Source organism: Pantherophis guttatus, chromosome 12 (assembly GCF_059756535.1).
Source record: "Pantherophis guttatus breed Tessera chromosome 12, ASM5975653v1, whole genome shotgun sequence".
Lineage (NCBI taxonomy): Eukaryota > Metazoa > Chordata > Lepidosauria > Squamata > Colubridae > Pantherophis > Pantherophis guttatus.
Genome location: NC_142074.1, coordinates 14,595,001 through 14,617,833, shown reverse-complemented (window position 1 = coordinate 14,617,833; position 22,833 = coordinate 14,595,001). Strand labels below are relative to the sequence as shown.

Below are 22,833 nucleotides of genomic sequence, written 5' to 3'. Positions count from 1 at the left end.
ATTTCGCTTCTCATTCAAGAAGATTCTTCAGTTCTGGAAACTCCTTGGAGAAAAAAGGTGAAATGTTTTCAAAGAAAAAAAAAACATCCAAGAAAGTCCAATTGTCTTTTTTGGGGGAGAAAAAAAAGCACCTTTGAGTGAATCTGAAAATGTTCCTTTTGCGATAGGAAGGGAAATTATTTTCTGCAGTTCTTAGTTGGCACAGATCCTGGCATGGACCTGAACCCCATAACCTCAGGTGCATTATTACCATCATCCTATACGTTAACAGCAAAACCAATTAGCCAGGTACGACTCACATGGCCAAAATGGAACCATTCGCACACAAGGTGCGAAGGAGTGCGGTTTGGGAGAAATCTGACTTTTTGCAGAAATACAATTACAGGTAGATAAACCTCGATTTACAAACATAATGGCGCCTGCTGATGACAGTCGTGACCCATGTAACTGACCCAATTTTATGACCTTTTTAAAGCAACACCACAGTCCTTAAGTGGAACAATTCTTTGGTGTGGGCTGGTTTTGCCAAAACCTGGAAATAAATACCGGTTTTCAAGGAAAAAACCATCATAAAAAGCATTCAAGAGACTCTGGGACACTGCAAAGGAGCATACAGACTGGCTGGTGACCACTCCAAATGCAGTCATGTGACTGCAGAGAGGTGGGGGGGGGCAACCATCAAAACTGGATTATAAATATCCCAGGGAAGGTCCTTCATAACTTGGAATGGTCGCTAAGTGACTGTTCGTAAGTCAAGAACTATCTCTGTTTGGATCCTGGATGTGCAGTCTTCCAGGCTGAAGGTTAAGCAATAGTTGGGGCTAGGGCAAGGCACTACATTCACTGTTAGACCTTTACAGCTAAATTCCACCTGATTCATACGCTCACAGTATTTTTCACTTCTCCATTCTCTTCCATACTCTCCATTTACTAGGAGCCTTGGTGGCGCAACGGACTAAAGTGCTGTTAAGTAGCACTTAGCTGCCAGCTGTCTGCAATTACTGCGAGTTCAAATCTCACCAGGCTCAAAGTTGACTCAGCCTTCCATCCTTTCGAGGTAGGTAAAATGAGGACCCAGATTGTGGGGGCAATAAGCTGACTTTGTATAAAAAAGAACACCGCTTGGGAGGGCCGAAAGCCCTACTAAGCAGGTATATACAAAAAGTATGAAGGCTATTGCTTAAAAAGCATTGTAAGCCGCCCTGAGTCTCCAGAGAAGGGCGGCATATAAATCGAACCAATAAATAAATAAATAAATAAATTTAAGTACAGGTAGTCCTCGACTTACAACCACAACTGAGCCCAAAATCTATGCTGCTAAGGGAGAAATGTGTTATGTGAGTTTTGTCCCCTTTTTACCACTTTTCCGGCCACGTTTCTTGAACGAATCCACTGTAGTTGTTAAATGAGCAATCCAGTTGTTAAGCGAATCCGGCTTCCCCGTTGACTTGTCCTTGTCAGAAGGGTATCACGTGACCCCGGGACACTGCAACCGTCATAAATATGAAGAAGTGGTCAAGCATCTGAATCACATGATTATGGAGACGCTGCAAAGGTCACAATTCTAATACGAGGGTAAATATAAAGCAGTTGTCAAGCATCCGGATATAAAATCACATGACGGTGGGGATGCGGCAACGGTCATGAAGCATGAAAAACGGTCGTCACTTTTTTCAGGGCTGTGGTAACTTCGGGCGGTCACTCAACAAACTGTTATAAATCGAGGACTACCCACAACATCCTTACAATACAACATTTAATCTGCGAGGTAATCGTTAACTGAAGGGAGCTACTGTCCACCAGCCCATATATGGATATTGTTAGGTTTCTTCAGTGCCATACAAAACTACTGGAGGTGATTTAGATCGGGGTACCCCCCATCCCGGGCCATGGCTCAGTACTGGGCTGTGGTCTATTTGAAACTGGTCCCTGCGACCTATGGGTAATCGCAAGTTCCCGGAACTTGTTGTACAGTTGTAAATCGAGAACTACACTGTACGTCCAGGGGTGGGCTTCAAAAATTTTAGCAAGGGGTTCTCTGCCTGGTTGCTGAGTGAGCGTGGCCATAGTGCGTGTAGACTAGTCAGCCTCCTGCACCACAGAGGTGGGGGGGGAGGCATTTTTGCCCTCCCCGGGCTCCAGGGGCTTTCCTTGGGCCTCCAGGAGGGTGAAAAACGGCCTCCCCAAGATCCAGAGGCCCTATGGAAACGGGCCCGTTTTTGGTTTTCCCAAACTTCCGGTAGGCCCATTTTTCGTCCTCCCTGAGCCTCCCCGCGCGATCTGGAGGGTTGAGAATCTCCACAAACTTCCAGAATTCACCTGTTTGAAATCATGGCTTCCTTCTCCCTGGCCTAGACTCTTAGGGCCTCTGGATCTTGGGGAGGCCGTTTTTCACTCTCCTGGAGGCCCAAGGAAAGCCCCTGGAGCCTTCCCGCGCGCCCTGAGAACCCCCAGCAGCCCACTCCTGGTTGTAAGCCGAGAGCTACCTGTACGTTCCTTCCTAACAACTGTTGGAAAGTATGGTGCTACAATGGAGAGATGGGGGGGGGCAGGAGGGGTATGTACGTCATGCTAAGGACTCAGATTGTGCTCCTCTGAAGGACAGGGTGGCGGCAGAGAGGAAGACGGAACTCGTAACGCCTAAAGCAGGGGTTCCCAACCTTTTCTACCCCCCCCCCAGATCACCTTTGACACCTTCTCTCACCCCTTGCATAAGTAAATAATTTAATTATGCCTATACGCTATAATTTTGAAACTTCTAAACCCAAGTTTTTGCACCCCCTTGGAATATCGTCTCGTACCCCACCCCCAGGCCTAAAAGAGACCTGGGTCTAATGAGTAGAGAATGAACAAGTGACATCTTTTTTTTTTTTTAAAGGAAAGGGGTAACTCAAACGGAGTCATCTGAAAGAGGGCATCGCAAGCTGCTGGCACCTTCCAGGGTTTCAGCCTGAGCTGCAGTTCTTTGCTGCAGGTGGCACCCGCTGCCCTGCGTGTCGAGACATGCATTTCTGAAGTCATCCTCCGGTTCCTGCTTCACTAAGACCGAGTGTTGTCGGGGGGGGGGCAGTTACGTGGCCTGTTCAGCATCCCGAGCTTAAGCAGCCAAAGACATTCACCCTCTCCTCCTCCTCCTGAGCCAGTTGAGCGCTCCCAAAGGAACCACCGATCCTGCTCGGCCAGAATCCCAAGCGACCACGGGATCTATTCAGAGCCGAAGAATCCATCTTGATCTTCACGGAGACAGCCGGTTTTGAGCTCCTGGGTTCAAACCCAGCGAAGCAGAAAACTTCCCAAAAAGCCACCGAAACTCAAATAGGAAAGAATACTCGGAACCCTGACAAAGCCATCGTTTCGTCCTCAAACGCTTCCTAAAATCCTCTTTCGAGCACAGGCAGTCCTGGACTTGCAGCCGTTCGTTTAGTGACCGTTCGAAGGGACAGCGGCATTGAAAAACCCAACTTATGACCGTTTTTCAGAGTTATGACTTTTGTAGCGTCCCCGTTTCGACGAAGTCTCATTCGTCATCTTCAGGCTGGTGTTCTCGGCTTCGTGGTCCTAGAAGATGACGAATGAGACTTCGTCGAAACGTTGCCAAGACACCTCCAATTTTACGCAGGAGAAAACCCGAATAACTATATATATGTAGCAGTGTATAAACTACTGTATGTAAAGGACAAAGTATTTAATAAGGCTATTTCATTCATTCAGATCGCGGATGTCTTCTGCTTGTGTTCCCTTTATTTTTTTTTGAGCAGTATATTATATTTTTATATACTTTTATTTGTTTTCTCTTTACATACATGTTTAATGAACAGACAACTGATTCATGTTTATGACCATTGCAGTGTCCCAGGGTCGTGTGATAACCTTTGGCGACAAGCAAAGTCAATGGAGGAAGCCAGATTCACTTATCAACCGGGTTACTAACTTATCAACTGCAGTGATTCACTTAACAACTCTGGCAAGAAAGGTCGTAAAATGGGGGGCAAAACTCACCTAACAAATGCCTCACTTAACCACAGCAATTTTGGACTCGAGTGCGGCCGTAAGTCGGGGAATACCTGTAATTCGAATTGCATACTTATTGCATACTCTCCTCCTTCTCTCCAGAGCCTCTTGTAACCAGTTAGCAAAAGTGAGTCCAGTGTGACTCATGCTGATTACACGGTTACATCCAGGCAGGGTTTCTTGCTTAAGAATAGGAAGTGTTTTGTGTATGTATCTACGTGGGCTGTCTGTTTGTACTTCCCAGTTGAGCTATAACCAAAGGATTTCCTCTTGGTCTCCCATCCATGTATTAATCACGCCGGTCTCTGCTCGATTGACAAGAAGCAACTGACGGAAACCTAATCCAGCAATTAAATTGGGGTATTTAAATTTTTGGGGTTTTAAATCTGAGCCAATTTATTTAATTATTTTAAATTTTACATTGTTGTTTTGTCTGTGTTTTTAAATAGGCTGTACACCGCCCTGAGTCCTTCGGGAGAAGGGCGGTATAGAAATAAAATTACTATTATTATTATTATTATTATTATTATTATTATTATTATTATTATTATTATTAATCAAGGGGAAAACCAAATTAGAACTGAGGAGAAATTTCCTAACGGTGAGAGCAATTAAACCAGTGGAAGAAATTGCCTTCAGAAGTTGTGGAGGCTTTTAAGAAGAGACTGGACAACCATTGGTCTGGAATGGTATAGGGCCGGGACGGCGAACCTATGGCATGCATGCCACAGGTGGCACACGTAGCCATATCAGTGGGCATGTGATCTCAGCTCCGGCGTGCATGACCGTGCCGGCCAGCTGATTTTCGGATCTTCTGGGCCCACCAGAAGTAGAGAAACAGGCTGTTTCCTGCCTCCGGAGGGCCTCGGGGGGTGGGGAAGGCCCGTTTTTCTTTCTCACCTGGCTCCAGGGCCTCTCTAGGAATCTGGGGTGGGTGAAAACAACCTTCCCCACCCTTCGGAGGTCCTCCAGAGGCCAAAAACGGCCCGATTGACAACTTCTGGAAGGGGGGGGGAGTCAAGCGCATATGCGTGGGGGCGGGGCGCATAGAATTATGGGTGTGGGCACGTGCGTGCACGACACCCCCCCCATTGGCCCCCTCCTGGCACGCGATGGCAAAAAGGTTAGCCATCACTGGTATATGGCCAGGATGGCACCCTTGCCAGAGGTGGCACGCACAGCCTTCTCTGTGGGCACGCAGACCATCGCCAGCTGCTTTTCCGGAGCGCTGGAAAACGGAAGACCAGCTGGCCAGCACGCGGGTTTCTGGCCCTCTGGTACGTGCGAAGACCAGCTGGCTGGTGAGCGTGCCAGAAACCGGAAAACCAGCTGACCACGCACATACACATGCGTTCTGGATTGGGCCGGAAAGTTTCGCCATCCCTGGTGTAGGGTTTCCTTCTTGAGCAGGGGGTCGGACTTTAAGACCTCCACGGTTCTTTCCGACTCTGTTAATCTGTTTATTTCAAAGGATCAGCCAAATGAAGAGCCTGTAGTACAGTGGACTAAAGCACTCTTATTAACTTCTGCTGCTTGCAATTACTGCAAGTTCAAATCTCACCAGGCTCAAGGTTGACTCAGCCTTCCATCCTTTCAAAGGTAGGTAAAATGAGGACCCAGATTGTGGGGGCAATAAGCTGACTTTGTATAAATATACAAAAGTATGAAGGCTATTGCTTAGCGCATTGTAAGCCGCCCTGAGTCTCCGGAGAAGGGCGGCATATAAATTAAAGAAAAAAAGAATAAATAAATTAAAAAAATTCAGTACACGTCCCACCTTACCGTGGGCTCTTAAGAAGCAGAGCAAATTTTTCTCAGCTTGAAAGCAAGATTATGCTCACAGGAACTTTCTCTGATGCTGGGGGAAAAAAAATAAAGTACGTAGCCAGCAAAGAGGCTTCTATACTTGTGTCTGGAGGGCCAAAGGATTTCTTGCATGCTGTGGGAGGGGCGAGATGCCTCCCTTCCGACAAACTAAGAAAGCGCCTTCAAGGACGCACAAAATTTTTGTTTTCATACTATTATCTGGAGCTCCGTCAACCCCCACCCGGCTACATCTACAAGCTAATTCCTACCACCTTTGGGCTTCCAATACTATAAAGTTTTTTTTTTTTTTGTCTTGTTCCATTTAAAGGAAAAGAAGAAGCAAATGTACATTGGAGGAAATCCTACCATTTTTGCTCATATCTCAAATTTAAACGGTTGTCGGTTCTAAACTTTCTAGCCAAACTCTTTTATACGCTTTTAACTTTTATCTGCTTGGAAAACTTAATTTTTCTCCTCCGTCTTTCTGGATGAACTTTTTCAACATATATTTTGGATAGCATCTAATAAGAGATTCCGGCCCTAGAAATATTAAAAGAGAGATTATTTTTTTTCTTCTAACAAGTGGATTTCAAAAATAAATTGACGTCTGTGAACTATTTTGTACACTAAGACTGACTTTGCTGGCTAGAGATAACGTGAGTTACGGTCTGATACATTTGGGGAGCACCAGATTGGTTAGAATAGATCTGGAGATCTGATAGGAGGGATCTTCTTAAGAGCCACGGTAACTAGCTGAATAGAATAGCAGTCGAGAATATGTCTGATTCAGTGGTGGGTTTCAAATTTTTTTACTGCCGGTTCTGTGGGTGTGGCTTGATGGGTGTGGCATGGCTTGGGCGTGGCAGGGGAAGGATACTGTAAAATCTCCATTCCCACCCCACTCCAGGGGAAGGTTACTGTAAAATCCCCATTTCCTCCCGATCAGCTGAGAATTGGGAGGCAGAGAATAGATGGGGGTGGGACCAGTAAGAATTTTTACTACTGGTTCTCCGAACTGCTAAAAATTTCTGCTACCGGTTCTTCAGAACTGTTCAGAACCTGCTGAAACCCACCTCTGGTCTGATTTCAGTTTCTATTTTGCCATGAAATTAATTCATCCTGGGATATCTTGGTTTTTGGTCTTAACGTATTCTGGGAACCCAACCACAATCGGGGTTTATGATTTAAAAAAAAACCATGGTGAAATCAATCACAACTGGCTTGATTTAGAAATACGATTATTATAAAATGGATGAGTTCTTAACAACATGCTAAGATGAAACGAGACATGTTGCAGCTTGGCATGATAACTGGATCTAGGACAAAAATGTTGTGTGCGAATAAAGACCGAAGAACAGGTCCATGACAGCTGCAGCTGCTTTGATTCCTTGCAGGAAGAATCAGGATGGGAGTGTGAGAAGGAGAGACAGATTCCGCTATTATTTTATTTACTGAAGTTCAAGCACGGCTTTCCGTCACCGAAAAAGATGGCAAGAAAGAACACTCATTTTGCTGAGAATAGGAATGGCTTCAGAAATCATAAAAGAAGTAGGGAAAACTTAAGAATAATTTTGTTCGGAGTGCCTCCATTTCAATGTTAACTCATGGCAATTGCCTGGACAAGTCACTTGTGTTTTCTTGGCAAGATTTCAGAAGTGGTTTGCCATTGTCTCCTTCCTAGGGCTTTGAGAGAGAGGCTGGCCGATAGACTGGAGACTAAAACGTATGAAGAACGGTTGTAGGAACTGGGCATGGCTAATCTAGTGAAGAGAAGGACCAGGGGAGACAATGATAGCAGTCTTCCAATATTTGAGGGGCTGCCACAGATAAGAGGGGCTCAAACTATTTTCCAAAGCACCTGAAGGCCAGACAAGGAATAATGGATGGAAACTGAACAAGAAGAGATTCAACCTGGAAATAAGGAGAAATTTTCTGACAGTCAGAACAATCAACCCATGGAACAGAAGTTGCCTTCAGAAGTTGTGGGAATTTCATCACTGGAAGCTTTCAAGAAGAGATTGTCTGCCATTTGTCAGAAATGGTGTAGGGTCTTCTGCTTGGGCCGGAGGGTTCGACTAGATGACCTACAAGGTCCCTTCCAACTCCGTTAATCTGTTATCTAGCCATCCAGTTGGTTTTGCGCCTGAGACAGGACTAGAAATGAAAATCCCCTGGTTCCTAACCTGATGCCTTAACCCTAACAGCAAACTGGCTCTTTTTGCTCATCAAACCCTAAGTAATAAAATAGTAATAAAAGCAAGTAACAAGAGTAATAAAAACAAGGATATGCAGTAGTCCTAGAATCTGGCTGACGATACGGGACAGAAAGGAAGAATAGCAAACCAGGAGGATATAGGGACAAAGCGCATATAATGGGAAAGCATGTTCCATTCACATGAACCTCAATTCAATTCACCATTTCAGTGAAATGGTACCCGGGTGATAGATCGACACATTAATATTTTATGGTAGTTCCTTCTTGTAATATCATACAATATACAAAAATCAGAGCCCAGGGAAAGGCTAGAAACAGGATGGCGCACGAAGAATCTTGATTCTACCAAAACAGGAGCGAAGGTTCCTATTTTATTAATATGGTGGCCAACTCCGCTTGGGGTCTTGCATTATGCAAAACGAAAGCCCAGCCAAAAAAAAAAAAAAAGGTGTTAAAATTGCAACGAAGAGCAAGAACGCCATAGAGTGTCATAACTCAAAGCATTTTCTCGCCCATCTTCTTATCTTTCATGGGCCTCTCCAAGCCACAGGCATCTGAGACTCAAAGAGTTAAATCGAAGCCTCTTAAAACTCAAACTGAGAAAAGCAGAAACTTGCCACGGTTAGTGACCGTTCAAAGTTATAACGGCACTGGGGAAAAAAAAGTGGCCGATGACCATTTTTCACACTTAAGGCCTTTGTAGCATCACGTCAAAATTCAAATGCTTGGCAACCGGTTCATACTTATGACCATTGCTGGGTCCCAAGATTGTGCGATCCCGTTTTGAAAAGCAAAATCAATGGGGAAGCCAGATTCACTGAACAACAACTGCGTTACTAAACTCATCAATTGCAGCGATTCACTTAACAACTATGGCAAGAAAGGTCGTAAAAACGGGGCAAAACTCCCTTAACAAATGTCTCCCTTAACAACAGAAGTTTTGGGCTCAATTGTGGTCATAAGTCAAGGACTACCTGTATTTAGAAAACAAAGCCCCCCTCTTAATATTTTAGGCAGAGGGAAATCTCCAAACCCTAAATCTTGCTACAAGAAATGAGTAATCAGATCGGACTATTTTAAAAAGGGTGTCTTAAAATTTAGCGGCAGATTCTAGACTAGCGTTTCCTTTCTCTTCGCGACTTGAAGATGGGTGGATTTCAACTCCCAGAATTCCCAGAACATAGAAGGAGCCTTGGTGGAGCAGCGGACTAAAGCGCTGTTAAATAGTTGCCAGCTGCCTGCAATTACTGCGAGTTCAAATCTCACCAGGCTCAAGGTTGATTCAGCCTTCCATCCTTCCGAGGTAGGTAAAATGAGGACCCGGATTGTGGGGGCAAGAAGCTGACTTTGTATAAAAAAAGAACACCGCTTGGGGGGGGGGGCGAAAGCCCTACTAAGCAGGTATATACAAAAGTATGAAGGCTATTGCTTAACGCATTGTAAGCCGCCCTGAGTCTCCGGAGAAGGGCGGCATATAAATCAAACCAATAAATAAATAAAATAAATAAATACATCTTCAAGTATCAAGGTTGAGAAACAGTGGCCTAGAAAATTGCCCATGGTATCATAACGGGAGGTTTCTTTCTTTTTTAAGAAATGAAAGAGATGGGAGGGAGCAGAATCAGAGCCAAAGTATGCACAGAACATAAAGGCAAAAACTAGGAATAATATTTAAGACTATCTTCATCACCTGGGTATCTTTCAGGTGACTGCAACCTACCGGACATTATGGGAATCAAAGTTCAGCAGAGCCCTAATCTGCAGCCTTGAGGACATTACGTTTCTGCCACTCTGTAGGGGAAAATAATTCAGAATTTTACTTCTCCTGAAGATCAGATGGCGCCCCAGACTACTCACTTCAGCAAGAGTTTTAACATTATTTGAGGATGCTTTGATTTCTGAGGGGTACGTACGTACGTACGTTTGAATTAATTCCTCGTATTTTAAAATACGGGAGCTGTGTTCCACCTTGCCAATGTGATGCCTGACATTTTGAATAAAAACACACGATGTTTATAAACTGTGTTTCCTCTGGGAAATCAATGTGAGATTTGCAACCGTTTTCTTATTTTGTATTCCCACAAACTGCCACTCTGGAGGTGGGTGGGTCGGAGAAACAGTAGCTGGATGACCTCTAGGGAGCCCCAAAATAAAATGGGAATTCAAATCTAGAATTCCATACTTATGCTGGGATTAGTTTCACACAGCATGTTAAAATATGGCAAGTTATTTTGCTCCTCACTGGGCAAATCTGGCCAATGTTGTTACTCCATGTTGCAAATCCAAGGAATTGAGTTTGTTTACTGCAGGTTGCAAATCCAAGGAATTGGGTTTGTTCAATAAACCATGGTTTAATTAACCACATAGGCCAGCATGTTGTGGGGGAGACAAGACACTCTTCATTTGGCAGGTTTGCCAGTTGCTGAAAAGGAAATTACACACCGAAAATGGTTATTCTCAATAACAGAGCTAAAAAGAAAAATAATAATATGCTTTTGTGCCAGAACTGGATTTTGCTTTGCTTTGCTCATTTGATCATGAAAAGTTTGTGTGAAACTTTTAGTTAATTTAATAAAATATAGCCCCAGCACGCGTGTAAGAGATGTAGTCCTTTCTATGTGCAAGGAAACTATTTTTCACATTCAGAAAAAAAATAATTTCTTTCAAATTCTCTCTGCTGCCCAGTGAACAAGGAAGTGCTTTTTCAACCCGAATTAAGTTTTTCAAGTGAATTTGTCGATTTACTCTTGTGGCAAACAGATGCCTGCCTGTTGTAAGAAAATACAATAAAGAAGATCCAACCTTTAGCATTTGGGGTTGCCCTGTTCTAAATTCTTACTTTAATGTTATAGAGAAGCACCTGCCACATTATTGGAACTTTTTTTTTTTTAAAAAAAAGTAGATTCTTATTGCTTTTTCTTTCCAAAATAAAAAAGTAACATGTGACAAATATCAATATTGGCTGAAACGACAGTATAGAGATTGCAAGCAGGCCATTAACAAAAGAGGTTAACCGAAAAAAGACATTCCTGGATATGAGCAATTCTTTGGATGAGTTTGAACGAATGTTAAGGATTATGGACCAGAGACCTGCACGATATCTCCTTGCCTATACAACTGTGCCTTTTAGGTAAGTTGGACTGCAGCATCCATCCTCCCCTCTTCCACCATATTGTCTGGGGCAGGGGTCAGCAACCCGTGGCTCTGGAGCTGCATGTGGCTCTTTTATCCTTCTGCTGCGGCTCCCTGTTGCTGGTCAGCTCCACAATTGATAGGGCTTTCGGTTAGGACAGGTAGAGGAAAAAGGATGCCGCACTAGGAGGAGACTATGATGGGGGACCGGGACTTCCGGTCGGCTCCAGAATTGAAAGGGGGCTTCCGGTTAGGACCTTTGTGGCTCTTTGAGGGTTTAAGGTTGCTGACCCCCTGGTCTGGGATGATGGGTGTTGTAATCCATCACGTCTGGAGATCACAGAGTTATGAAAGTTTAGAGTGCTAACAGAAGACCCAAATAGAAATAGAAGTGGTATCTCCAGGGAAAGGTTGGGATTCATCATTACTTTGTTAATTTTTTTCCCCCATTTTCCACGGAGGGGTGGTTAATTGTCATATTTAGGCAAAGCAGCCTTGGAATAAAAATTCCGCTGCATTTAATTATTTATTGGCTTTATTTCATTAATCCCCTCCCTCCTCCAAATATTGGTAGAGAGGAGCATTTTAATATACAGATGCTACCCGTATCCCTATAAATAAATGCAGACATTTGGTAAACCTGTTCCTTGATATTTTAACTCCTGTTTCCTCCACGGTTAATAAAAAGCTTCTAATAGTGCTTCTCTTCTAATTTTGTGTCTTCCAACCCGCTTGGGAAGTTGTGTAATTTGACCGAAGGGAGGGATTTGACTAGTTAGGACTAGAGTTAGGGATTTGAACTCCAGACCTCAATCACTGAATGTATTCGGCCTGGGAAAACAGAGCTGGCATGAATCGCTAAGCTGGCCCCTGCCTCTGTACTAGTTTTTCTCAACTCTGGCATCTTTCAGATGGGTGGATTTCAACTCCCAGAATTCCCCAGCCAGCATTTCACCCATCTGAAAGTTGCCAGGGTTGAGAAAAAATTATGTCTGAATGGGACTGGTGATAGAAATGCATTAAAGCTCCAGCTAGGCTTCCTTGCAGCCGAGATGCTTCAATTCCATGACAGATCTCCAGGTAGAGGCCAAGATCCTATCGAGACACGCAGGTTAACCTCTCATAAACCCTGTTTTTCCAGACTTCCTTTCCCCAACATTCCTTCACCTTTTGAATGTCCTTCTTTTCTACTTACAAACCCCTTCGTGGTAACGATGCACGATTGTCCGGGATGATTTATCCCTGTCGTGCAAGGCACTACATCTACACACGTGTTTCAGCTCACTAGCAGTCACTGGCATTACTCACCCTTACCTGAGTAGCAGAGATGATTGTAAAGAAGAAGAATAGCAGAGCAGATCACATAGGTGAGTTTCGGCTCCCTACACAGGCCGGCAAAAAGTCGGTTCTATTTTTATTCGAATATTGAAATATTTCTATTTCAATGCTGAGTAGGTGATTTAAATCAGGGGTCCCCAACCCCCTGTCCGTGGACTGGCAACGGGCCGCGGCATGCCAGAAACCGGGTTACGCCAATAAGCGAAGCCCCATCCGTGGGATGCAGGCAGCACATGAAACCGCATCTTCTCCGGGCCTCGGAAAAACCTTTCCCCACGGTACCAGTTCCTGGTGCCTGAAAGATTGGGGAGAGGGGGGCACTGATTTAAATAATCTGTGAGTGATTTGTCCCTTCTCTGTCCTGGCTAGCTTTACCACTGGGGGAAATGAGGCACATGCAGACAGCTGATTGGAAAGGGAAGCCAATGTTTATGAGTGCCATTTCAGCAATGGATGCTGCTGGCTTTATTATTATTTATTATTTAATTATTATTAAAGGAGAAATTAACCAGGTGGCTGTGGACACTGCAGGTAAAAGGGAAGGGGGGCATCTACATCTGGCCTAGAATGCCTGACCCTCCAGCTGTTGGCTTACGTTGTTTAACCTGAATGAACCTCTCAGCACCACTGCGTCTACGGTGAATGGTTGTAGGAACTGGATATGTCTAGTCTAATGAAGAGAAGGATTGGGGTGACATGAAAGCAAGTCTTCCCGATATTTGAGAGGCTGCCCCAGAGAAGATGGGGGGGTCCACCTCTTCTCCAAAGCCCCTGAAGGCAAGATAAGAAGCAATGGATGGAAAATTATCAAGCTAGAATTTAGGAGAAATTTCCTGCCAGTGAGAACGATTAATCAATGGAACAAATTGGTGCTCCAACATTGAGGTTTTTAAGAAAAGATGGACAACCATTTGTGTGGGTACAGGGTACAGGGTCTCCTATTTAAGCAGGGGGCTGGACTAGAAGATCTCCAAGGTCCCTCCCTTCCAACACTTGCTATTGTGTATTCTGTAAATCAGACTCTGGGATTTCCAAGAGGCAAAGTCTAGAAAGAAAACTGTCTCACTGACTGAGAAAGCCCCCAGGCCTGGAAGTTGGCCTTGGGGAAATGAAGGAAGCCAAACTTTTTGCCATGTCTCCAAGTTTGATTCTAGCTTGCCTCCCATGATGGACAGCACAACAGCAGGGATAGGACAAGGGGCCTTCTGAGTGGTGGTCCCTCAAGTCACTTGCCCCCTTTGGGTCGATTTTGTTTAGAAGCCCCCTTTTTTGACTCTGTAAAAAAAGCCTTTGAAGCAGGATCTGGCTGTTTCTGACAGGCTCTGCTTTCCCGCTGGGATGTCTCTGTCTCTCTGTCTCTCTCTCTCTCTCTCTCTCTCTTTCGTCAAATTTGTCCTCTTTCCGGCATGGTTTTCTGACACACACCCCCACCCCCCCATTTTCATACCCAGAGACAGGAATGAAAACACAAGCCTTTATCCCAGCCAGGCCAGAGCAAAACATTCAAAGTTAAAACGAAAGGGAGAGGGCCACTCTGCGCATATCCTACGGTCTCCAAATTGCCTTTGTTTGTCCCCCCAAAAACAAACGCGGAAGAGTCCAAGGGGGCGGAGGGCTTATTCTCCTGTAAAAAAAAAAACAAAAAACCCAGCAGGCTTCCCCTGGGCAGGCTGCAATCCTAATACACACTTTAAAAAAAAATGAAGCTTAGTTGAGGTTTACTTCCCAGGGGCATCGGATTCTGCTGCCCCCAAGTCTATAATTTAGGAAGGCATCGCCTCATTCTCCAGCCTGTGGTGTTTGTTTACCCAGATTGTTGGTCGTGGGGGGGGGGGGGGAAGAGGCCAACTCTGTAAACCGCTTAGAGAGGGGCTGTCAAGGGGGTATATAAGTCTAAGCGCTATTGGGTTATTGGTTCAGCTTCCCATCCTTCCAGAGTTCGCTAAAATGAGGACCCCAGATTGTTATAGAGAGGCTGACTCTATAAACCGCTTAGGGAAGGGCTGTAAAAGCACAGTGAAGCGGTATATAAGTCTAAAGTGCGATTGACTCAGCCTTCCATCCTTCCGAGGTCTGTAAAACGAGGACCTCAGATAGCCGGGGGGGCCATAGGCTGACTCTCTAAACCGCTTTAGAGAAGGGGCTGTAAAAGCACAGGTGAAGCGGTATATAAGTCTAAAGTGCTATTGACTCAGCCTTCCATCCTTCCGAGGTTGGTAAAATGAGGATCCCAGATTGTCAAGGGGTGGGGTGGGGGGGGCAAGAGGCTGACTCTCTAAACTGCTTAGGAAAGGGCTGTAAAAGCAAGCGGTCTATAAATCGAAGTGCCATTGACTCCAGCCTTCCAAGGTCGGTAAAACGAGGACCTCCACCGCTTAGAAAGAAGGGGCTGTAAAAGCACCGGCGAAGCGGTCTATAAATCGAAGTGCCATTGCTCGTGAAGCCAAGCTCAAGCCCACTCCGCGATCCCACCCACCCACCCCCACCGAGGATCCCGGTGCGGGCCGGGAGGGGATCTTCTTAACCCAGCTGCCCCAGAGAGAGACCCTAAGCTTCGGATTCTAGAGCCACGTTGTTGTTTGGGGGGAACTCAAAAACCCAGCGGGGCTCTAGCTTAGCGTGTGAGCCCCCGTGAGCTCAGCCAATCGTGCCTTCCCCCCCCCAAAAAAAAACCAAATCACGGCTTAAGGAAAAACCCCGCGGGATAGAAGAGATAGATAGATAGATAGATAGAGAGGGAGGGAAGGAGAGAGGGAAGGTGGGTGGGGGGAGAAAGGAGGAGAGGATCGCTTCGGTTCTTGCCTGGCGCCCCCTCCCCAATACTGGCAAACTTTTCTTTTCTTCCTCCCTCCTTCCCATGAAAGTTGGCTGGGCTAGGTTGGGTAGGAAGGAAGGAAGGAAGGAAGGAAGGAAGGAAGGAAGGAAGGAAGGAAGGAAGGAAGGAAGGAAGGAAGGAAGGAAGGACACCCCGGGAAGGAGGGTCCCTACTCCCGACTTTAAGCGATGCCCGGTGCGGGGAGCAGGTCAAAAGAGGGGGGGGGTCTCACCTGGCGCGGGACTGGAAGCTCTCCAACACGTGTCTTCTTCAAGCTCGGCCGGGGCTGACATCGGCCAGCGCCTCCTCCTCCTCCTCTTCCTCTCCGGCCAGCAGCTCCGCCGGGTTCCGCGGCATCCTGGACTATATAGAAAGGCTCCGGAGCACGAAAGCGGGAAGGAGGCGGAGTTTCTGGCAAGCCCTGTACGCAAGCAAGCTCCGCGCGATTGGCTTTCGGAGAAAGGATTGTGGGAGATCGAGGGGGACGGCGGCGGCACGGGGAGGGGTCTGGGCTGCGGACCGAGGCAACGTGTGTGGAAGGAGGGCGAAGGGGAGGGGAGGGGAGGGGGGGGGCAAGGAGAAGCCCCGGTGGGGCAACCCGGGGGTCTTCTTCTTGGACCTTCTCTTCCCACCCAACCACCCACCCACCCACTTACTTCCCCAGCTGCCAACCTTGGGTTGGGTTGGGTTGAGTTGAGTTGGGTTGAGTTGAGTTGGGTTGGGTTGGGTTGGGTTCCAACGAAGCGGCCAAGAGAGTGGAGTGGAGTGGGGTGGGGTGGGGGGGTGGGAGGGTGGAGTTGGGGGGGGGGTCTCCGCCCCGAGGGTCGCCCGGCCAGCCTTGCCGAAGTTCTCCCTAGCTTTCCCACCCCTCCTTGGGGTAGGGATGGGGGTTGGCTGCCGTTCCTGGGGAGAACAAAAGGACGGCCGGGGAAGAGTTTAAAAGACAAGAATCCAAGGTGCTAGTTCTCAAGTTACACGTCGCTTAGTGGGGGGAGAGGGAGGAAGCGGGAGCAGGAGAAGAAGCGCGGGGAGAACAAGACGGCTTTCTTTCCTCCCGTCCAACTGTCTTCGTCCCAACTACGCCCAGCCTCTTTGGAGACAGTAAACGAGAGTTGGAAGGGACCTTGGAGGTCATTTAGTCCGACCCCCTTGCTCGCGCAGAGGGAGGACCTGTCCTGGGGATTCGTAACCGACCTTTCTGACCGACGAGCTCAGTGTCTTAGCCGCTGTGCCAACCTAAGCCTTGGGACTACCGCTCCCATCATCCCCTGACCGGGACACTACACATCTCTCCTCGTGGGCCAGGGAATCGTTGCAAACAAAGCTGGGCTCCGAGGCAGAAAGCTTGATTCAAAGTCCTCCCACTCAAAATCGTGTCGGCGTTGGAAATGCAGATTTAAAAAACTAGGGGTTCCCTAATTTTACTCCTCTCTCCCCCCTCCACAAAGATGAAAAGTGGGGGGAGGCGGGATTTGGGTATGGGGAGAAAGATTTACTACCAAGACCCAAGGAGTGGGAAGTCCTTCTCGGAGGGACGGGAGGTGACAAAGCCGGAAGGATGAGCGGTGAAGAGTTGTCACCGTCAGAAGTGGAAATCTCAAGAGTTAGGAAAGGCCTTTTAAAACACGAGAAATTCCCTCCCACTCTGGTTGGCACCCAAAGAGGAAACCAGGGTGAGTTTTTGGGTTACACCCACCTTCTCCAAGTTGTCTTCTCTGGGTCAGCTTCTCCTTGGCCAAGCCACCCTGCAGGATACAGAAAAGCATGCTTGGGCTGCTTGTTGGCACCCCAACAATCAAACCATGGCCACTCATAACCACGATTCTGCCAGCTTTCATAATCGCAAGAAGATGTGTTGCTTCACCCATTGCCAGACACTGCTATGGGTCATCCTCCTTAAAGTGGGCAGCCTTGTCAGGTTCAGGCTATTCTTCCCTGGATAATTATGGGGAGGGGGGCACATCTCCCAAGAGCCTTGGTGGAGCAGCGGACTAAAGTGCTGTTAAGTAGCACTTAGCTACCAGCTGCCTGCAATTACTGCGAGTTCAAATCTCACCAGGCTCAAGGTTGACTCAGCCTTCCATCCTTCCGAGGTAGGTAAAATGAGGACCCGGATTGTGGGGGCAATAAGCTGACTTTGTATAAAAAAAGAACACCACTTGGAGGGGGGGCGAAAGCCCTACTAAGCAGGTATATACAAAAGTATGAAGGCTATTGCTTAACGCATTGTAAGCCGCCCTGAGTCTCCAGAGAAAGGCGGCATATAAATCGAACCAATAAATTAAATTAAATTAAATTAAATAAATAAATAAATAAATAAATAAATAAATAATCTCTGCATCCATCCATGAGCCATGCTGAAGCAAGCAGTGGTGAGGCTGGAGTCAAATCGATTTAGAACCCCTCTATATCCTTCACACTTCCTGCCTCCTCCCCCCCCCTTCGTCTTTTGGGCACTTCTTCTGGCATCCAATTTTCCTCTTGCTACCTCCCACTCAGAAGGCATTAGGGAATGGAAAGACCACCCCCCCTGAATGCTGAATGAATGACTTGCAGAAAGATTTTTGCAATTAGCATGGGGGCTTCGGACAACCTGCCCATAAGGCCCCCTAAGGGTTCAAGACTGCCCATTCTTGCTTTAGCAGCTAAAATGACAGGCAATTCTGCAGGTGAGGGTCTTACCTGCCTGCCGGAGTGTGCAATAATTGAGAAAATAAGATTGAATTTCCAAGTGGCACATAGAGAGCATCGTTAGGGGCAGAAGATTAATGAACTCATTCACACAGCAAGGTGCACTTCCTTGGCCAAGGTGAGTCGATCAGGGTAACTTAAGAGTTGTAAGTAAGCTGGGTTGTTGAGAACTTGTGCAAAAAGATATTTTTATCTGTTGAGGGACCCCCCAATATATTTTCAGCTGCTCTCCCAGGAGGTGGTCAGACTGCTGGGCCTTTAGCCGTGGTCTGAGAGGTAGAAATTCAACTGGTGCTGTCTTGAAACTGTTGCCCTTAGATTAAAAAACAGCATCTGTTGAATTTCAGTTCCTGAAAGACCCAAAAAATGTAAATGGGGCGGAGAAGGATTCATTCTGTGATTTTGATAAGCCATTTAGCTTTGTGTCACATCTGCAAAATGTGCAAAATTCATTTCACAGGTGAGTCCAGAATTTGGCTTAACTGATGATGACTACTTTCATGCAATAAAATATTATTTCATGCAATAATATATATATATATTGATTGCTTTCCACCACTGAATTATCCAATGTGCTGTGTGAACTAGACCTGGCAGGATTCTTGAGAAGACAAGTACAAAAAAAAAAAAAAAAGGAAAGGAAAGGAAAGGAAAATAAATCTACACAACTCAAAACACCTTGCTTTTGAAATATTTCTGTAGCCTCACCAGTAGGCATGAATATCACGTAACATGATCCATGGAATAATAGAATAGAATAGAATTCTTTATTGGCCAAGTGTGATTGGACACACAAGGAATTTATCTTTGGTGTATATGCGCTCAGTGTACATAAGAATAAAATACATTAATCGAGAATAAAAAGATACACTTAGTGATAGTCAAAGCTATCAAATCGTAGAAAGAGTAGAAAGGGAAGGAGATGGAAGCGGAGAAGAAAGAGGGGAAATAGAGAGGGGACAGGAGAAGGAGAGAAAGAGAAAGGGAAGGAGAGAAGGAAGGAGAGAAGGAAGGAGGGAAGGAGAGGGGAGTAGAGAAGAGAGGGAGGAGAAAAGAGGAAAGGAGAGGGATGTTGTAAAAATGGGTGAAATATGGTGTACAGGAGAAAAGAAAACAGACCGACAATTTCGTATTTTTTTTTTCTTGAGGGTTATACTATTGAAACTATAATGGAAGATAATACGAATGCTAAAGCACATCAGTTTAGATGTTATTGCATACTAGCTAATATATGAAAATTAAAATTTTGTGTAAAAGGTAGGAGTAAACAATATGAAAGAAGGAAAATGGAACGTAATAATTAGGAATATGTTTATATGTATTGAAACGTATGATACTCAAACATTGCGCCACTCACACAATGATACATATAAATTAAAAAAACAATAATAAAAACTTGATAAATAAAAAATAAAAAAAGCTATCAAATTGTACTAGGAAACAAAAACAATATAAATTGAAAGATAAAGCAACATGATTATAGTCATAAGTGGGAAGAGATAGATACTAGTAAAGAAGAGAATAATAATAGTAAATTATTTGACAGTGTTGTGGGAATTAGTTGTTAAGCAGAGTGATGGCATTTGGGGAAAAAACTGTCCTTGTGTCTAGTTGTTCTGGTGTGCAGTGCTCTATAGCGTCGTTTTGAGGGTAGAAGTTAAAACAATTTATGTCCAGGATGTGAGGGGTCTACAGATATTTTCACAGCCTCTTTATAACCATCACCACTTTCTGTCCCATGCAGGAAACTCCAGAGATAAACCATAATCCACAGATGTCTTTCAGGAATCCCTGGAAAAGTATACTGCGGAAGATACTTTCCTGCAAAAATGCTTCCCTTCTTGAATTTATTTATGTGGTTTTATGCGCTGCCCATCTCGTTTAGAGAAGAATTCATCGCATGTTCTCCTAAAGTTCAGGAGAACATTGATCCTATAATGCAAGTGCAGCTTGCTCTTCTTTTGAAGGTTGAAGCCTACAAAAACCAACCATCCATTGTGGGCTACGCTGCATTCTAGTTGAGGATGTAATAAAGGTCTGCGGAGCCAATACAGTCTACAATACAGTGTAGGGATTAAGGTGCTGGGCTCTACTTGAGCATGAAGCTCTCTGGGTGATTTTGGGCCACTTGTTCTCAGCTGTGTCCGTCTAACATGGTTATCATAGTGGACAAAATAAAATAAAATAAGAGAGTCTTATCTGCACATCCTTTCTCTTTGCCTGGGGTTTGAAAAGTTCCTACATGTTATACTCTTGGCCAACAAACCAACCTGGAGAAAGTTGATGTGGCAAATGATGAACAGTTGATGGACAGATCTGGTAGAACCTCATGTGCTCATGGAGAAGTTAAGAAAGACGAATCCGGCCTCCGACTGGAGTATCCCTTCTTCAAAACACTACTTCCTAAAACTATCTGGCCTATAATAACTGGAGTTGTGGCCTCTACTCCTAGTTAAGAATCTCACGGTTGGAAAGTCCATGTTCAATCTTCTCCACTACAAAGACAATACAGAGAGAAGCTTCTAAACCTTCTTGAACCCACATAGAAACAGAAAATTTAATAACAAAATCGTTTTTGCGTGTTTGGATTTTAATGGCCGGAAATCAGACTGGATGGAGCTATGAAAAATTATGATCCTTGTTATTGATTTCTCTTGAATATATATAATTTTATGGAAGTTAAAGATGGTAACGCCGAGTAAAGACTTGTGGGTTATGTTCACACATGAGCTTGAGCACAGCTATTAGATGACTGGACTCTGTTTTCTAAGTTTGCACGACATTTTGAAGGATCAACAGATCAACATAAACCATCCTGGATGTTTTCACCCAAAAATTACGACCAAGGATAACTTTGGTTTGTAATGAAGTAGTAGGAGTACGAGTAGGAGTAGGAGTTGTAGTAATAATACTTGATTGATACCTAGGTACTTGGTTGATACCTAGGACGTTGGCAGCAACCCATATCAACCATTAGCACCAGTCAATGGTATTTGTGACACATTTTTAAAATGTCCAGTTGACTGAGTTTCATTTTTAATGAATAAAATAATAATAATAATAATAATTTAAAGAAGATACTTGGTTGATACCTAGGATGCTGGCAGCAACTCGTATCAACCAGTGCCAGTCAATAATATTGCTGATACATTTTTAATTGTTCAGTTGACTGAGTTTCATGTTTAATGAAGATATGATGATGATGATGATAATAATAATATTTCGTGATTTTTTTCCAGTTCTTTTTCTTCTACCAAGAGACGCCAGAGTCGAAGAAAAAGAACTGGGAAAAAAAATCACAAAATATCGCGACCTGGCCATTGAAACTACATGGCTATGGATGAAACATGTAACAGTGATACCCATTGTCATCGGGTACCTTGATTCCATGTCCAAGAATTTTACAAAACACATCAAGAAATTGCAGCTTCCTGCAATAACATCAGCAGAAGTGCAAAAAAATGCGCTACTCGGAACATCGTATATTTTAAGAAGATACTTGGTTGATAACTAGGACGCTGGCAGCAACCTGTATCAACCATTGGCACCAATCAATCGTATTTGTGACACATTTTTAAATGTTCAGTTGACTGAATTTCATATTTAATGAATAAGAGATAACAACAACAACAACAACAACAACAACAATGGTTCATTGACATTGCAATACCTGGTGATGCATGGATTGAAGATAAGCAGCAAGAAAAAATCACAGAGTACCGGGACTTACAAATTGAAGTTGAGCGACTGTGGAAAAAGAATTCGTGTGTTGTCCCAATTGTAATTGGAGCCCTTGGGGCAATACCCAAAGGGCTACCCCGCTATTTAGAAATTCTAAATTTACCGGACTTGAACATTTTGACTCTACAAAAAACCACCTTACTCGGAACAGCTTACATCCTCCGACGATACCTTAACAGTCCCTAGGTCCTTAGTTAGGACTCCAGCTGCTGAGCTATTAACCAGCCTCAAAGGCTGTGAATCTCACTAAAGATTAACCAATAATAATAACAACAATAATTGGTTGATATCTAGGACGCTGGCAGCAACCCGTATCAACCATTAGCACCAGTCAACGATATTTGTGATGCATTTTTGAATATTCATTTGACTTGAGTTCCATTTTTAATGAATAAAGTAAATAATAATAATAATAATAGCTTTGTGTGTACATTGAGTGCTTCTGTACCAGAGACAAATTCCTTGTGTGTCTAATCAAGCTTGGCCAAATAAACTATTCAATGTAATTCAACCCAATCTCCCGTCTCTAGCCAATGGCCTTCCAGATGTGTTTGCCCATAGTTATTATCATCAAGTCATCACAGCCATCGACTAGGGGAATGTTGGAAAGTAAGACCATCACACATCAGGAGATGCACCAGATTAAGGAAAGTCATTAGAAAGATTTAAATAGTGTTTCCAGATTACCTGGGAAGATGGCTGCCATCCATGGCTCTTTTAGCTGCAAATGGGAAAAGCTTGAAGTTAGGAAGGTCTTGGAAAACCATCACCAGTTCTCAAACAGAGGCACAGGAAATATGACCCAAGGATGTTAATACCTCTAACTCAGGGATCTGCAACCTTAAACACTCAAAGAGCCATTTGGACCCATTTCCCACAGAAAAGAAAACACCGGGAGCCACAAAACCCTTCCCGTGCCCGACTATTTCTTGAGCGGCCACAAAACTAGCACATATAGTTGAATTAAATGTACTGTTTTCTTCGGAAACTTTTCTTTTCTTGGATTTATCCATGGGGTTGGCCTACCGGGGGTTGAAAAGCTCAATAAATCGCGTGCCGGCGGGTGTCGTACATTGGCGGTTGT

The 22,833-nt window shown here is 44.7% G+C and overlaps 1 protein-coding gene across 2 annotated transcripts in view; it reads right to left on the bottom strand.

Annotated features, from left to right (window-relative positions):
- Positions 1-15,784, bottom strand: part of BCORL1 (BCL6 corepressor like 1) — a 64,363-nt gene extending 48,579 nt beyond the window's left edge. For both annotated transcript variants that reach the window (XM_087877554.1, XM_060692120.2), the window contains exon 1: positions 15,550-15,784. The gene's annotated coding sequence lies outside the window, so the exon portion shown is untranslated. The remainder of the gene's footprint in view (positions 1-15,549) is intronic.
- Between the last annotated feature and the right edge of the window lie 7,049 nt (positions 15,785-22,833).